A 17,103-nucleotide genomic window follows, 5' to 3' on the forward strand; every position below is an offset into this window, starting at 1 on the left:
GTTACTCATTTTAAGGTCCAGCTCCACAAGCCAAAGCTAAGTTACTTATGTATCTGACCATCTAGAAAAATCAAGAGAGAGGAAAGCCAATGGTGGCCTCAGAATGCACACTTTGTTCCACAATTTTTTTCTTTTGTGTGTGCCTTTTCATTATGGTACAATTGTGTCAGTTTTTAAAACTCAGTATATCCCACTCTGCCCATTTTCTCAACCCGTTTCCCTGAGCTGTTGCAGCTTGACATTGTCACTTAGAATTTTGTCAGGCCTTGCTTCTCTATCTCCTTCTATCCACGCTTGGCCACTGTCAACCTCTTTCTCCACAACTATCTAGAGTTATCCTTTTAAAACACTAGATTTTTCTCATAGGAGTGTTAGCAGTGTAAATGGAAGTACCTAGTGGTCATGGAAAGAAGTTTCATTTCATTCCAAAAGAGAATGGAAATGATTGAAGGGTTTAGGAGTGGAGACACCCGTACGGAGACTCACCTTTTCAGAGTGTCCCCAGTGCTGGGTGAAATCGGATTTCCGGGAAGCATCAGCCAGTCAGAATGAATAATGAGGAGGAGGCCTGAGTGGGTGTACAGATTTGAGGAGATGGGGGCTTAGATGTGGGCTGGGTGAATTCCAGAGATATCATATGGGTTTAACTGGTGAAACCTGATGAACTGGAGGGAGTAAGTAAAGGAAAGAGACTAATTGACAAGTGTGGGAGAAGGGCAAGGAAGCCAGGGGAAGAGTCCTTCAGGCCCTGCCGGTCTTGAGATGCTTCCAGTTCATGAGTAGGCACTTATATAAATAACTCTGGAGCCTGGTAGGAGAATATAAACTAACAAAATGCATTTGGAATTTAGTATAGGATGATATTTACTGTTGTCCCAGATATGGAGAGACACAGCTGCAGAAGCCAGCCAGCCAGCCTAAGAGCTACTACATTTAGAGACTGAGTCATGGAGGATGAGCCCATGAAGGAGGCTAAGAAGGAGCTGTGGGAGAGGAAGCAGAAAAACCAGGGGGGAGATAACTTGTGCAAACCAAGAAGTGACAGTGTTACAAGGAGGTGCCAGTAGGCTGCATAAATTTAGCACAGGAAAGTATGTGCTAGAAGAGGCAGCAGGAGGCGAGGGGTCATTTTGCTATGTTATTATTATTTCTCCCTGTCACACCTTCTCTCCTGACATTGTCTCTGGCCGTCTTCTGGTTGCATTTCTGGAAACACCTATGCTCTCTCCCCTCAAGGCTCCCTGTACAGATCTGAACCAATACTGGTTTCAAGGCCGTGTAAATGTGTGGAGTGATGTAACACAGTGGTCAGGATCACTGTCAGGAGATAACCTGGCCACACTAGAATTGTTGCTCTTGCCTATTTGTATGATCTTATAAATGTCCCTTTTCTCTGCCCTGTTTTCTCATTTGTGAAATGGGGACACACATTTCACAGACTCCTTGATGAGGGTTCATCTTCATAAGAATGAGAACTACAGGATATCAGCAAATAGATGCTAAAAGATAATTGAATAATGACTTCAAAATAAAATGAAAACCATTTATAATTTATGTTTTTTTCTTCAGAATAAAAATCAGCCTAAGGGCAGATAGAAAAGTTTTTTTTTTAGATCAGTTGTTTTCAATCTATAGGTACAAACCCCTTTGGGGGTTGAATGACTTTTTCATGAGGGTCACATATCAGATATTCTGCATATCAGATATTTATATTACAATTCTTAACAGGAGCAAATTTACAGTTATGAAGTAATAAAAAAATAACTTTATGGTTGGGGTCACCACAACATGAGGAACTCTATTAAAGAATTGCAGCATTAGGAAGGTGGAGAACCGCTGATTTAGACATTTAGCTTTTAGAAATAAACTTTCCAACTGCCTTTCTTAGGAAATGTTTTTAGTGTGTACTCTTGAGTTAGAAGAATTAAACAAACATGAGTGGCAAGAAATGCAGGAATCAGTGACTGCAAGAAAGTCAAAGGAAATGAAGAGTGAAGGGGAGGGGTTTAGTTCACAGTCAAGTTGGGCAGAACCAAGAGGAATGGATTCCTGGAAAAATACAGTCTGGGATCTGACCATGTTCCTGTACTTAAGGATATCTTAGCAATGACTTAATGGGGCCAGTGAGATGGCTCCGTGGGAAAAACCCTTGCTGACAAGGCTGATGACCTGAGTTAATTCACAGAAGCCACAATGGAAGGAGAAAAGTGACTTCTGAAAGCTGTATTCCAACACAACCACATCATGTGGGCAAGCACAATGGAACAATAATAAAAGAAATAATAACTGATTGTACAAAATGCAAAGAAGGATTTATGGATGATCCAGAATGCAGAAGGTATGTAGTATTGTTTTGCAGTGCTAGTTTGGTTTGAAATAACAAATAATAGTTTAAGTGTGGTTGCTTTTTTTCTTCTGGAATTAACTTATGGACAAAGCAAAGAAGACTTAGTAATGATTACAGATCCAAATATAAATGTCATTTTATGGACTGAATGTGATCCCCCTCAATTTCATATATGGAGAATCTAAATCAAAATGTGGTGTTTGGAGGAAGAACCTCTCGGAAACATTTAGCTCATGAGGGTGGAGCCTTCATGAATGTGAGTGTTGAACTTACTTTGAATACTATCTGCCCTATGAAGATGCAAAGAGTCTGCACGTCACAATTTGGAAAAATGTCCTCCTCCGAACTAGGTTACAGAATCTCAAAAACCCCGGAGTTCAGAATCATGAGACATAAATTCCTCCTGTTTGTCTTTCATCATAGCTGCCTAAGCAAAGATGGAAATCAGTCTTGATTCTGCAAAAGTTCAAGTTTAGATTGTTGATGGTATGAAGGGGAATAAAACTGATGGCACGACAAGCTCATCACCATTCCTGTCTAACAAAATACGGAACAAAAACATACTGTTGTGCTCTGATCTTGTCCTCCAAGTTTCGTATGTTGGAGACATAAGCTGTTTGTCATGGAGCACACCTTTAATCTCAGCACGCTAGAGGTAGAGGCAGGTGGATCTCTGTGAGTTTGAAGCCAGCCTGATCTATACAGCAGGTTTCAGACAGCCAGGGTTACATAATGGCATCCTATCTCAAAAAAAAAAAAAGCAAGCAAACAAAAATAGATTCCCTAATGCAGTAATTTGGAAGGTAGTGTCATTTGAGGATGCTTAGATGAAGATGAAAGCTCTGCCTTCATGAATATTTAATGCCACTATTAATGGGGCTTATGGGAGTGGGCTCCCTGTCTACTGTAATTCTTCTTCTCTGGAGTATACACCAACAAGACACAGACCTTGAAGCTGAGGCTAACTTAACAGTATGTTGATCTTTTGTTTCTCATTCTTCAGAACTGTGAGAAATAAAAGTTGGTTCCTTATAAGTCACCCAATACGTGGCACTCTGTTACAGCTACACAAAATGAACTGGGAAAGATACAAATACTATCTCTAGCTGCTAGCATTCATCACAGATATATGCAAGCCATGGAAGATAAGCTCTACTTTAATAAGTAGGAAGGAAATTGATAAAATTATACTGGAAAGCTAACAATGAGAATTTAGTCTTGGGAAGACAAAGCAAGAGGTGGGAAAAAGCTATCCCTGAGAGTAACACCCCAAAGCATATTGCAGAACAGGTCTGAAGAAAACTCCTGGTGCTGACCCCTGGGCACAAGAGGAAAGGACTTCTGCTTCCCTCTGCTGTGCCAGGACCACATCTGACAACTCAAGGGGACTATCAGACCCACTAGCGCTCACACACCTGCTCAAATGCAGCTCACAGCAGCCTGGTCCTTCCACTCCTGTTATCACCAATTGGTGAGATGTGAGTAGGTGAATCTGATCACCAGAAACTAGGTCACATATCTATGTTGTAGTTGTAAGAAAAGTGGGACTTTGAGAGTGCCTCTCACATTGGCAAGGAATGAGTCATGACATTGTTTTTTTTTTTTTCCCAAGCGTGCTATTCAAATGTGACAAGTGCTTATACATTGCTAGAAAAATATTGGGAACATAAAATTTATGTTATATAAAATAAATAAAATAACATAAAATAAAGTTATGATTGAGACTAAAATTACTGTATTACCAATTACTGCTACCATTTTCTTAATAGCTTGAGTTCAATTCATCAGAAATTTTGTTGATTCTGTTTTCTTTTTCCACTTTTTTGACCTTTACTTTTAATCTGCATTTATTTTATGCTGGATTTATTCCTGTGCCATGAGATTTTGTTTTTTCAGTTTCTTCTGAGATGTCTTTTCCTTCTGTGCAACCTCCTATTCTGGCTTTGAAACAATTTGGTTCTTTTCAGTGAGGATAATCTCAGTGTGGCAGGGGGAGTTCATGGATTGCTTAATCTGGCCACAATTAGCTCTTCGGTGCATCTTTGGGGCTTTGTTCAGCTGGGTATGTTCAATGACTAGAGAATCTACATCTAAACCCTGCAAGTTCAGCATTACTCTATGTGTTTTTAAGCATGCATTTTAAGCATGACCTTTAAAATGGCTACTGAACCTGAGTCCAGCCCCAGTGTTTGGCCTGGACGCACCTACCGACCCTACCATTATACCACCCAAAAGGTACACATTGATTAATTAAAGTGACATCTTTCAGATACTTGGTGGCTTTTCAGACATGCATACACTTGATGGCCTAGCCTGTTTCATAGATGCTTCTAAAGTGAACCTGAAGATTTGAACCTCTTAATTTGCATGATTTTGTAGGGTTTTCTGGGTCAAGAGAGTAGCAAACTGTCTTTACAGGACACCTCAGTCTGCTTACAGGAAGATCTGTTTCTATTTTCTAAGTAGTATATCATACAGAAAATGAGTCCTACTCACTGGCGGCACTCCCCTCCCCCACCATATTCTACCTATTATAGTCAGCCCTAAATTACAGCAATAATGTCACAGGTGGTCTCACTGCTTAATACATTGTCCACGTAGCAAAAGTGTTAAACTCTACTGCTAGAGAGAGCTGTAGGAAAAATCTTGTCACGATTCCACTCAGAACCATGCCTAGACCTCATAGATGACTCAGAGTAAAGCTGAAGGCCTTCCAAGAGCCTTGCTGATCTGCTATCACTCTCCCTTGTGACTTCATTTTTTCCTTCTCCTTCTCTTATCCATTGTTCTTACTGTGGCCTCTTGTAAATCATATATGGGCATCAGATTCCTGAACTCTTGCCTTCATCCTTTAGCAATAGTTGATTGTCTTAGGGAAAACACACTTCCCCCAGGTGCCTGAATAGCAAACTCTATCATATCTTTTAAGACTCTTTGTTCTACACTTCTATGCCCACTGCTCCTTACCTTATGTTTTCCTATGGTCCTAATAATCTTATAACTGCTATATGTAGGACTATAGATAATTCACTTAATTATGTTGTCTATTTTGTCTTAACTAAGACAGAAATTTGTGCTAGCACTAGAACTCAGTGATAGCAGAGTGTTTGCTAAACATACTCAAAGCCCTGTGTTTGACCCTCACAATTACAATGTGGGGGGCAGTGGTTTTTGTACCTTTTGTTAACTGATATATATAGCTGTGTAGAAAATCCTGGGATGGAAAAATAAAGACTCATTGGCTGGGTGGCTGGATAAATAAAGTATTGAAATAAAAATGTTTAGAGAGCATGGAATAGAGCTACTTTACCTACACCTTTGCATATTGAAGAAGAAAGCAAATAGAATATAAAATTAATCAAGAATTAACATCTGATTCTACCCCAGAAAGGCTAAATCCAGAAAAATCTAAATATGGTTATTTCTGTAGAATAGTGATGGACACGAAGTGGGACAGAGGATATTCAGTTTTCATTTTAAACTATATATGTAGATATATATGTATATCTGTCTATCTATCTATCTATCTATATGTATGTATTGAGAGAGAGAGAGAGAGAGAGAGAGAGAGAGAGAGAGAGAGAGAGAGAGAGAGAGAGATCTGGTTACTGTTCCCTATTGGTAGGATGCTGAATTCACAATGAAAACTGGAAATCATAGATAATCAAAATAATAGAATTAAAATAGTATTGTGGAACAAAATTTCTTACTGAATTTATTTTGCAATGACAAGTCTCAAGTGAAGAATGGGTGTCAATGTGTTCTTACCTTTGCAACATCTCAAAATTGCATTTTTGTAGGCTGCCTAGCCTTTTGGGGGATGTGATTTGTAAACATAGACTTAGCTAAACCAGAAGGTAAGGGTTTTGCTTTTGAAGTATTGGCAAATGACTCTACAAATTCTTACCAGCTATGAGAACACTGCTGGAAATTACATGCAGAATGATGTAGAATTTAACTAGGCAAAATAGGATAAGAATGGCATCCCCACACAATTTTAGGTAATAAAATATGCATTAATTATAATTTTTCTGGCAGCTGAAACATATGCATAGAGTATATGACATTTATGGCTATGGATGAATAAGTTCTGAACATTACACCATGAAAATGTTAATATTCTCAAGTGTAACTGAAACTCGATTTATGACTCCAGAATCTATTTGTTATAAATCTAAAAATACTTTGAGGAATCAATCTCAGTTGTTCCCTCTGAAATTTGCAAGCTTATCTAGTCTGTGATGTAGAATGCCATTTTGGCAATAAATGTGTAATAATTTTATTTCTACTCTACCATGCCAAAATACGTTGCTTCAAATTACCCTCTGATGACTTGTAAAGCATTTCTCTGACCTGGTTATAATCCATGACTCAGTGACAATGGAGAACACCAGCTGACTGACTTGCGGAACACTCTTGATTGTTGTCTTCCCGGTTAATGAATGTATTGCCACCTGCCTCAGGGGAGCAAGTGTGATCATCTCTCTTGGCCCTCATGATGCTGTCATGAGGATGGATGGACTTAGGGCAAAGAAACCTGCACTAGCTAAAAAACAAAAAGGATCGCAGCCAATTTTGCTAAGAACTAAGCTAGCATTTGAGACCCTGACCATTTTGACTAACTATAATTCTCAAAAGTATCAAAAGGAAAATCTTCCTATGTTAACTACTTATTTACTGTATTTTCTAGTATATGTTCTTAGGGAGGCTGCCTGGGTTTCAAGGTGTCAATCAAATACAGAATTCCCGTGAACACAAAAAGCGCAATAGGCTTCTAGACTCGGGAAATTATTATTTTTGGCTTCAAATTTTATTGAAGTTATATAAGAACAAACAATTTTCTAGAAAAAGAAGACATCTTCTTTTGAAGGGATCCTTAATGCTTAATACTAATGTGACACTTAAAAGTCTTAGTAACATCATTTAATTACCCCCCACCCCCCCAACTGCCAAAGGAATGGTGCAAACTTTACTGTCTTTTGAACTGTCTTTTATTGAGATGCATGTATGGACTTCATAGAAAAAGAGCTCTCAAAATGCCCTCTGTTCAGAACACTCACTTCTTGGGAAACACACATGCTCAACTGTGAGCATGTGTGCCAGCATGGATGGCTGTCAGGTGGCATCTGTATGTCAAGTTCAGCTTTCAACTTGACAGATGATTTTGAGTTCTCATCTCTGCTTCACCTCTATGCTCTCCTTACTCCCTTTCCTTCCTCTTCTTCCCTTTCATATTTCTTTTCTTTTTTTTGAGAATCCAATATCTAGATAGGAATTAGCTGGAGAAAATCAAAGAGAATATTTTTTGTTTTCTTCCAACTCCAAATCTGTGTCATTGAAAAACAAACCACAAAATCACCAGGGGTGGTGCAGAACTTGCAGCAAGGAAGTTCTGACATATTTAAAGGCCGCGAATGTTTCAGTCCACCTTTGCCATGCACTGACTGTGGTATATTATCTCTGGTTGTGGGGAAACATATGAAATGATTATCTCCATAAACACTTAAGAATTTTCTTGTATTAGGTTTTTGATAGTTTTAATGGGGTACTTGTCTCACACTGAAGGAAAGGAAAGGAAAGGAAATACCTGCTGGAACTTTCCCACAAGAGTTTATCTTATGGTGTTAAAGCTGATTCTGCAATTTGAGATGAGCCTTCTTGTTTCTCATAAGTTAATGAAATCATTCTAAAAGATGAACTGACATTGAAGGAAAACGGTCCTGTTGGTGAGGCTTCCTTCCCTAACTTACATTTGCTAAATATAGGTTTGCAATGTGACAGAAATGCTAATTATCCTGATTTGATTATTTCTTAATGTTTGCATATATAAAAACATCACACTTCAGAGTACATCCTATTATTATTTCTGAATTTAAAATGGAAATACTAAGTTGCTTAGATCCAATTATTTGATGAACTGAACTGGTAGATGAAGTCTTTGGGTTTTGTTTGTTGTTATTGTTCTATGTAGTCCTCTGCTAAGAATTACTGAAGCTAGGCAGAAGTAAGCAGATCTCTGTTAGTTCAAGGCTAGCCTGGTCTACAGAGTGAGTGCCAGGACAGGTTCCAAAGCTGTAGAGAAACCCTCTCTCAAAAAAAAAAGAATTACTAAAATTTGATAATCTGTCTAAAGCCAATGTGTTGACTGTTTCAAATGCTGTTCTACAGAGCACATGAAGTTTTCTTGAATTGTCTATAATCTGTTTTAGAAGTAGAAAATGTTAAGGTATCAATGTGTTCACATTTACTTGGCAAATAGCATTCATAAGCATGTTACAAAGAAGGTAGCTCATTTTGTAGAAAGTCTGTCTCTGTGGGGAAATATAAAACATACTTGGAAGGGACATTGTGTACCACTTATCACTGTGAGTGCCTGGAGACTTTGTAATATGTAGTGAATATTTAATAATCACTTATTAGAGAAACAAATTTAGGCATCTAAAATTTCAGATTGTTTAGAACATGACTTCCTAGATGAGTTCAAAGATGATATGCTGCAGCCAACAAAGTAGAAAAAACTTCCAACTTTCAGTTCATCTTGTGTTTGGCATCTTAGTAAATTTTAATAGAAGCCTTCAGAGATCAATAGCAACAAACAAAGTAAGAACTTCATCCCTTAGTTCAGTTCATTAAGCAATTGACTCTAAACAAATAAGTGTTTTAGTTTTAAATTCATAAACAATAATTAGGAGTGTAATGATGTAAATGATGGTATTTTTATACACGTTTATATTGTGGAATGATCAAACCAGGGCAATTAGCACATTATCACCTTGCATGCTTATATTTTAGCAATTTTGAATATACAGTGAATCATTACCAATGATAGTTAATGTGCTGTGCAGTAGATCAGCAGAATTCATTCCCTAATGAAACTTGGTAATATCTCCTTCTTCAGGCTCTGGTAACTACCCTTGTACTTCCTTCATATGTGTGTTCATCCTAATTCCACATCCTGAATGTCATGGATCCGGTTTGTGCCCATTAACATAGTGCCCTCCAGCTTTATCCACTTTTACACATGACAGGACTCCATTCCTTGTAAGGTAAATAATGTCCTATCAGGTGAATGTACACTCCATGTTTTGTTCCAGTGCTTTGTGGATGGGCACTTAGGCTGTGCTCATAATATGTCTTCTTCGAGCAGTGTTGCATGAACAAGAGGAAGGAAATAACTTTTCTACTATCCAATGGTGCTGGAAATTTACCCAGAAATGGGATTGCTGGCTATTGTGGTAGTTCTATTTTCATTTTTTTCTTTCTTTTGAAGCTCAAAGACAATCTGATTAGAGTTTTACAGAAAATTTCTGCCAGGCAAGCTGCGTGTCTCAGCACCTGCTTGGAGTAGTAAGAAGAGGGAAGACAAGCAGGGTTGTTTGAGTCAAGCTGACATGGAGGTCAGCCACATGGTGGCAGGCAGCTCCATGGTGGCAAAGGGGGGGGTTAGAGAAAAAGTGAGAGAGGCAGTGTATTAGGAAAAAGTGTGCTTAGAACAGAGATAGAAAGGGAAACGTGCACACTTTTCTAAATAATTCAAGAAGAGGGATGACTTGTACAGTTGCATGCTTCTGGCCCAGTGGGCTACTTAATTAAGGCTCAGGAATTCTGGGAAATAAAGGAACATTATTGTAGAATACTAGTTGAAGATGTGTTTCATTTGTTTATGCTCACACACCAGTCTTCCTACAAATGGGCAACCTTCTCACTCTCTGTGGACCTTCCTTTTGTCCAACAGGCTCAACAACCTGCTCTGCCACAACCCTGTCTGGATTCTTCAAGCTTCCCAGGGTTCCATGACCTGATCTTGCAGATGTAAGGAGTCAGAATCAGAAGGCAGATTATTATTTGCTCACATGTCAAGCCAATGGCAAAGAATCACCTACATAGAGCACACTCGAACACTCGCGCATGCATGCCCCCCCCCCCACATCCTATTTTCACCAAATTTAGAAATCTAGTTCCACCAGAAGTCATTAGTGTCTGGAGCTTTATCTAGTTCCTCCCTTCACTTATACCCTTTGCACAGATGTGCTCATTTCTGGCGTTGCTGTGCAAAGAACCAAGGATGTTTCTAGAATTGCTGCTTTTGGGGTACCTGCCCTGAACTACTGGCAAATGTTTCTACTTCCTGTTTTTAGCAGTCTCCCCTTTGAGGATGTAACCCAAACCAACAGTAGAGAATTGGGGCAGTGACTCTCCTGGCTTCTTCAAGTTGAATGCAGTGTCAGGTGTGGCAGTTGGGGACATGCCTTCCGGTAATCTATGCAAAAGAATATAAAATGTCATCAGTGGTTTATCCGCATAACTCAGATGGAGGGAGGGAAAGATGTGTCTGGAAAAAGATGTGAGTCAGAAGTAAAGGCAAGAGTTATCAGCATTACACATCCTGTTTTCTTTCTTTGTGGAAACTTAAAGAGTATTTTCCAAACAGACTTCATTAATATGTATTAATAGGGTGCATGAATACCCTTTTCAACATTTCCCTAACCAACGCTTGTGGGATTTCATCTTTTAGGGTTTAAAATTAATTTATTCTAATTCCAGGTAATATTTCAATGTGTTGTAATTTGCATTTGACTGTTGAGTAGTAACCATTTTTATATCTATGAGTTAAACAATATACACAACTCAACAATTTGAAAGTGTGTGTGTGTGTGTGTGTGTGTGTGTGTGTGTGTGTGTGTGTGTGTAAGTTGAGAAAACAAGATTTTTCTTTTAAATCTTGGCAAGGCAATTCTTGGTTTTTTTTTTTAAAAAACTTTTTAAAAATTATTTTTTACTTTTTGAAGTCATAATACAATGACATAATTTCCCCTTCCGATTCCTTTCTCCAACCTACCTATGTACCTTGCTCTTTTTCAAATTCATGGCCTCTGTTTCTTTCATTGTTGCTGCACATATGTATATATACATGTGAATTTTCTTAAATGTCCAAGTACAGCATACTGAGTCTGTAAAATGTTACTTTTATATGTGTTTTCAGAGTGACCAGTTGGTATCAGAGAGTCAGGTGGTGTGCTCTTCTCCGGAGAAGACCAATTCTCCATCACTTGGCATTCCTCAGTTTCTTGTAGTTCTTTGGGTAAGGGTGTGGCCTCAGGGCTTTCGCCATCCACTTTGACATGTCTATTGCATTTGTTCTTGTTCATCTCATGTTTAGGCAGTCATGTTGGTGAGACTTTATGGGCATCGCTTCCTGGGAGACACAATCTCACAGCCATCTCCTATTCCTTTGGTTGTTAACACTCCTTCATCCCCCTCTTCCTCAATGACCTCTGAGTATTAGACGCAGGAATTGTATTACAGATGTATCAGGTGGGAGTGGGCTCCACAAGCCTTTATTTAGATTAGTTGTGGTTTTAATGTAGTGGTTTCTGCCTGTTGCAAAGAGACGTTTCCTTGAGGAGGAGTTAGGACTACTTATCTGTGGCACAAAGACAACTATGCAGAATGTAGGTATGAATTGTGCTGCTTTAGTGAAGTGGCAGATATAGGTTCTCATCCAATATCCATCACTTTACTGGCCATAGGGAGTTGGTTATTTCCAGTATGAGGAATGGGTTCCCTCTTGTGTAGCAGATCTAAAGTCCAATTATACAGCTGTTGCTATCATCACTAAATATATATTCTACTATTACCACCCTTAAGGTTTTTGTGCCATGCTGATCACTGTTGTGGTTCATAGGTATCATTGCTGGGTAGGAGGCTTTTCTCTTTTTGAAATCTTGCATACTGACTTGTGGTACCATGAAAAGCTAGTTCACAGAGAGGGACATTCAGGCCAATTCTAGAAGCTTTTGCGCCATGTGTCTGAAGTGATTGGTGTTTTCAGCAATATGGACTTACCTCACACTTTTGGAGATCAACCAAGGGCAATAAGAATAACCTATCATGTTTTGGGAGTCTCTGTCCACAATAGGGCGTCTCAAGCCTGGTTTTGTTTGATGGTCCCTGATTCTTGGAGGTAACATTGTCAGCCAGGATGTTGTCTTTGCCATTGACTTCTCCCTCATCTGTGGCCATAATTAGAAAGTTTAGTGTCTTTATGGTGCTCCACATTTCCTGTATGTTCCTTTCCAGTGTTTTTAAATTTTTTCCATAACCCTCAGCAAGATAATGCTTCTTGCAAAATGTGTTCCAGACACAAACCAGTATAGCAAGCACACTTGATGTAGGTGGCAGCTCTGTCTCATCCCAGTGGTGGGAGCTCAAATTCATAATCTGGTGAGATTGGCTGATCCTCACAAAGGGGAAGCTAGGAGTTCAGGAAATATGAGTGTTTGCTCACAAACTACCTTTAATATAAAAGAGAAAAACTTTCGATAGCAAAATTTTCCAGAATTCCCACATTTTTATTATACATTAAAAATCTTTTCCAACATATATTGACAACTTGAAATTTATAGTAACAGTAAATTATTGCTATGATAAGTGATAGCTGTAGTATGGTTTAAGGTAAGCCCACCTTCTTAGCAGTGTTTCCTTGACCTAGCAAGTGACCTAATCTAACTGGAATGTAAAGTTTCACCCTGGCCAGAAGGAGTTTTATCTTGACAGGCCTTTATTTGGTATATTATTATTGTCCCCTCTGAAAAAGTAACCCTAGAATGATTTGGGAACCAGATCAGAGATTTTTGTCTGCTCCTAAACACTTTTGGAATGTCTGGTCTTTAGCAAGAATGAGGCAGCCAAGAATCTCAGGGACATTTTTGGCTTTTACACATAAAAATGAAACAGTTTTCTTTAGGATCTTTTATTGTTGTTTTGAGACAGGGTTTCTCTGTGTAGCCCGAGCTGTCCTGGAACTCTCACTCTGTAGACAGACTGGCCTTGAACTCAGAGATCATCTGCCTTTGCCTCCAAAGTGCTGGAATTAAAGACCTGTGCCACCACTGCCTGGCTGCCTCTCTCTGTCTCTGTCTCTGTCTCTGTCTCTGTCTCTGTCTGTGTCTGTGTCTGTGTCTCTGTCTGTGTCTGTCTGTCTCTGTCTCTCTCTCTCTGTCTCTCTCTCTGTCTCTGTCTCTGTCTCTCTCTCTGTCTCTCTCTGTCTCTCTGTCTCTCTCTCTCTCTCTCTCTCTCTCTCTCTCTCTCTCTCCCTCCCTCCCTCCCTCCCTCTCTCCCTCCCTCTATTTAGGCTCAATTAACCCTGAACTGTCTAGTCAATTTCTTTCTCCTGTTCTTAACAACCTCCTTCCCCTCTGAAGAGGAAACATTATCTACCCTTATGGGACTGGGGTGACAGCCCATCTGGCTCTTGTTGTGGATGGGGTCATCAGGCCCAACAGTCAATCACTCCTTCAGTAGGCCTGGGAAAAAGATTCCAGCTGTGCCTCATCAGTTTAATTTGCATAACAGCCAGGCATAGTGTGGAAAGGAAGTCATTTTCTGGTGTCTGGAAATTGATGTGAGGGAGAAGTAAAGGCAAACATTATTAGCCTAATAGGTACTAACCAGTAAAACCCAGAACAGAGAATATTTTTGAAATGTCCCAATCAGAGTCCATTAGAATCTCTTGATGGGCTCACAGGAGCATTTATCTACTTATGGAAGCTTCCTCATTATTCTTTGGCCTCTAAGGCTGGTCTCCACAGTGGTGAACACAGGATCTGCTTTCGGGCCCTTTGATAGCTGTTAGACTGACTAGATTCAGTGTCATTTCCTTCCTATATGGCTTCTAGATAGGCAGAGAAGAGATATTTAACCATCATCTAGTTTTTAGGTTAAAATAATAGTAGTTTTGTCTGCCTCTGTTGTCTGTAGGTGTTGCCATAAGCCAAGGTCTGATGTCTTATATCTGGCCATCATTGTCCTTATAGAGAAGGTATCATTATTCAGAAATAATGTCTATATGCCTAATGTTTGGGGAGTCCTATCCCTTGGAAGGCTGGACATTTTAGTTTTTGATTACACATCCCTGCTAGGAATGTTCACATCCCTGCTAGGAATGTTAAGATGACCAAAACTAGTCAATCTGTCTTCCTTCCTTCCTTCCGTCCTACCTTCTTTTCTTCCTTCCTTCTTTCCCATTTAAAGCTGTGTGAATATTTAAAACTCTCTCTCTCTCTCTCTCTCTCTCTCTCTCTCTCTCTCTCTCTCTCTCTCTCTGTGTGTGTGTGTGTGTGTGTGTGTGTGTGTGTGTGTGTGTAATTTCTGACTGTGGGTCTCTGCATCTGGTCCCATCTGCTGCAGGGAGAATCTTCTCTGATGATGACTGAATGGGGCTCTGGTCTATGAGTATAGCAGAATATCATTAGGAATATATATTAGAACAGTACTATTTGGTTTTACCCCAGGTCTCTGGTTCTTGGTTACCCAAGCAGTGTTGAGTATGGGATCGTTCTCATGGCGTGGGCCTTTGGTCAAATCAGACATTTGTTGGTTACTCCCTCAAGTTCTGTGCCCTACTATATCTTGCAGGGAAGGCAGATTGTAGGTCAAAGGTTTTCTGGCTGGGTTAATGTTTACATTTCTCTTCCAATAGCCTGTAGAGTACCTTTCCTGCACCAAAGATGCTAGAATGTAGGAGTGAAGGCTCCATGTAGGCACTAGCTCAAACTCTCCATGTTCAATGAGTTGAGTGGGTGTTGTCATCATCAGTGGGGTCCCACTGTCAGTTTGTAGAGAGCAACCCATTGTTGCTCACAGTGTGGGTTGTTTGGGGATTTCCATGTGATCCACTTGGCCATTGTATAAATATACCAGATTTTCTTTACCTATTCTTCTGTTGAGGGGCATCTAGGTTGTTTCCAATTTATGGATATTATGAATAGAGAAGTAATGAACATGGGTTGAGCAAGTGTCCTTGTGGTAGGATGAAACATCCTTTGGATATATGCTCAAGAGTGGTATAGCTGGATCTTGAGGTAGATTGATTTCCAACTTTCTAAGGAACTGCCACATTGATTTCCATAGTGGCTGTACAAGTTTGCACTCCTACCAGCAGTGGAGGAGTGTCCCTATTGCTTCACATCCTCACCAGCAGGAGCTGCCCCTTGTGTTATTGATATTAGCCATTCTGACATGAATAAGATGGAATCTCAAAGTCAATTTGATATGTATTTTCACGATGGCTAAGGACGCTGAACATTGCTTTAAGTGTTTCTCTGCCATTTGAGTTTCCTGTATAGAGAATTCTATGTTTAGATTTGTATCCCAATTTTAAATTGGATTATTTGGGGGGTTTTCGGATATCTAGTTTCTTGAGTTCTTTATATGTTTTGAATATTAGTCCTCTATCAGATGTGGACTTGGTAAAAATGTTTTCCCATTTTGTACACTGCAGCTTTGTCTGAATGACAGTGTCCTTTGCCATACAGAAGCTTTTCAGTATAATGAGGTGCCACTTATTATTGATCTTAGTGCTTGCACTATCGGTGTTCTGTTTAGAAAGTCTTCTGTGCCAATTTGCCCCCACCCCCACTTTCTCTTCTATCAGGTTTAGTGTATCTGGTTTTATGTTGAGGTCTTTGATCCACTTGGACTTGAGTTTTGTGAAGGGTGATAAGAATGTTCTATTTGCATTCTTCTACATGCTGGCATCCAGTTAGACCAGCACCATTTATTAAATTTGCCTTCTTTTATTTTTACCAGTGTGTATTTTTGAGTTCTTTATAAAAAACCTGATGTTTATGTGTTTGTGGATTTATGTCTGGTCTTCAATTCCATTGATCAACATGTCTGTTTTTATGCAAATATCATGTGGATTTTATTACTATAGCTCTATAGTACAATTCGAGATCAGGAATAGTGAGACTTCTAACAGTTCTTTTAGTGTTCAGTATTGTTAGCTATCCAGGGTTTTTTTGTTCTTCTATATGAAGTTGTGAATTGTCTTTTCAATGTCTGTGAAGAGCTGTTTTAGAATTTTGTTGGTGATTGCATTGAATTTGTGGATTGGTTTTAGCAAGATGACCGTGTTTATTATGTTAATCCTACCCATCCATGAGCATGGGAGGGCTTTCTGTCATCTGATATCTTCTTGAATTTTTTTCTTCAAACACTAGAAGTTTTAATCATACAAGTCTTTCATTTACTTTGTTAGAGTTACTCCAAGATATTTTATATTATTAGAGGCTATTGTAAAATGTGTTTCCCCCTGATTTCTTTCTTTCTTTGTTGTTTTTATGTAGGGGGGTTACTGATTCTTTTTTTTTTTCAATTGATATTGTATCCAGCTACTTTGCTGAAAGTGTTTTATTGGCTTTAGGAGTAACCTGATGGTGTTTTTGGTTCACTTATGTATACTATTTTGGCTTCTTTCCTTTCCAATTTGTATTCCCTTGGCCTCTTTCACTTGTCTTATTGTTCTAGCTAAAATTTTAAGCAATTGTATTGAATAGGTAGATATGAGAGTGTGGATTGCCTTGTCTTGTTCCTGATTTTATTGGAGTTTCCATTTAACTTAATGTTGGCTATAGGCTTTCTGTAAATTTCATTTATTATGTTGAGGTAAGTCCCTTGTTTCCTAATCTCTCCAGGACTTTTATCATGAAGTGGTAGTAGATTTTTGTCTAAGGCTTCTTCTGCATCAATTGAGATGATTGTGTGTTTTTTCTTTCAGCTTGTTTACATGGTGGATTACATTTATTGATTTTTATTCATTGAACTATTCCTGCATCTCTGAGATGAAGCCTACTTGATTATTGTGGGTGATCTTTTTGATATATTATTCTTGGGTTCTCTTTACAAGTTTTTGATTGAGTGTATTTACATCTTTCTTGACAAGGGAAATTGGTCTGTAATTCTCTTTCTTTTGA

Source organism: Cricetulus griseus, chromosome 5, assembly GCF_003668045.3.
Source record: "Cricetulus griseus strain 17A/GY chromosome 5, alternate assembly CriGri-PICRH-1.0, whole genome shotgun sequence".
In the NCBI taxonomy this organism is placed as follows: domain Eukaryota; kingdom Metazoa; phylum Chordata; class Mammalia; order Rodentia; family Cricetidae; genus Cricetulus; species Cricetulus griseus.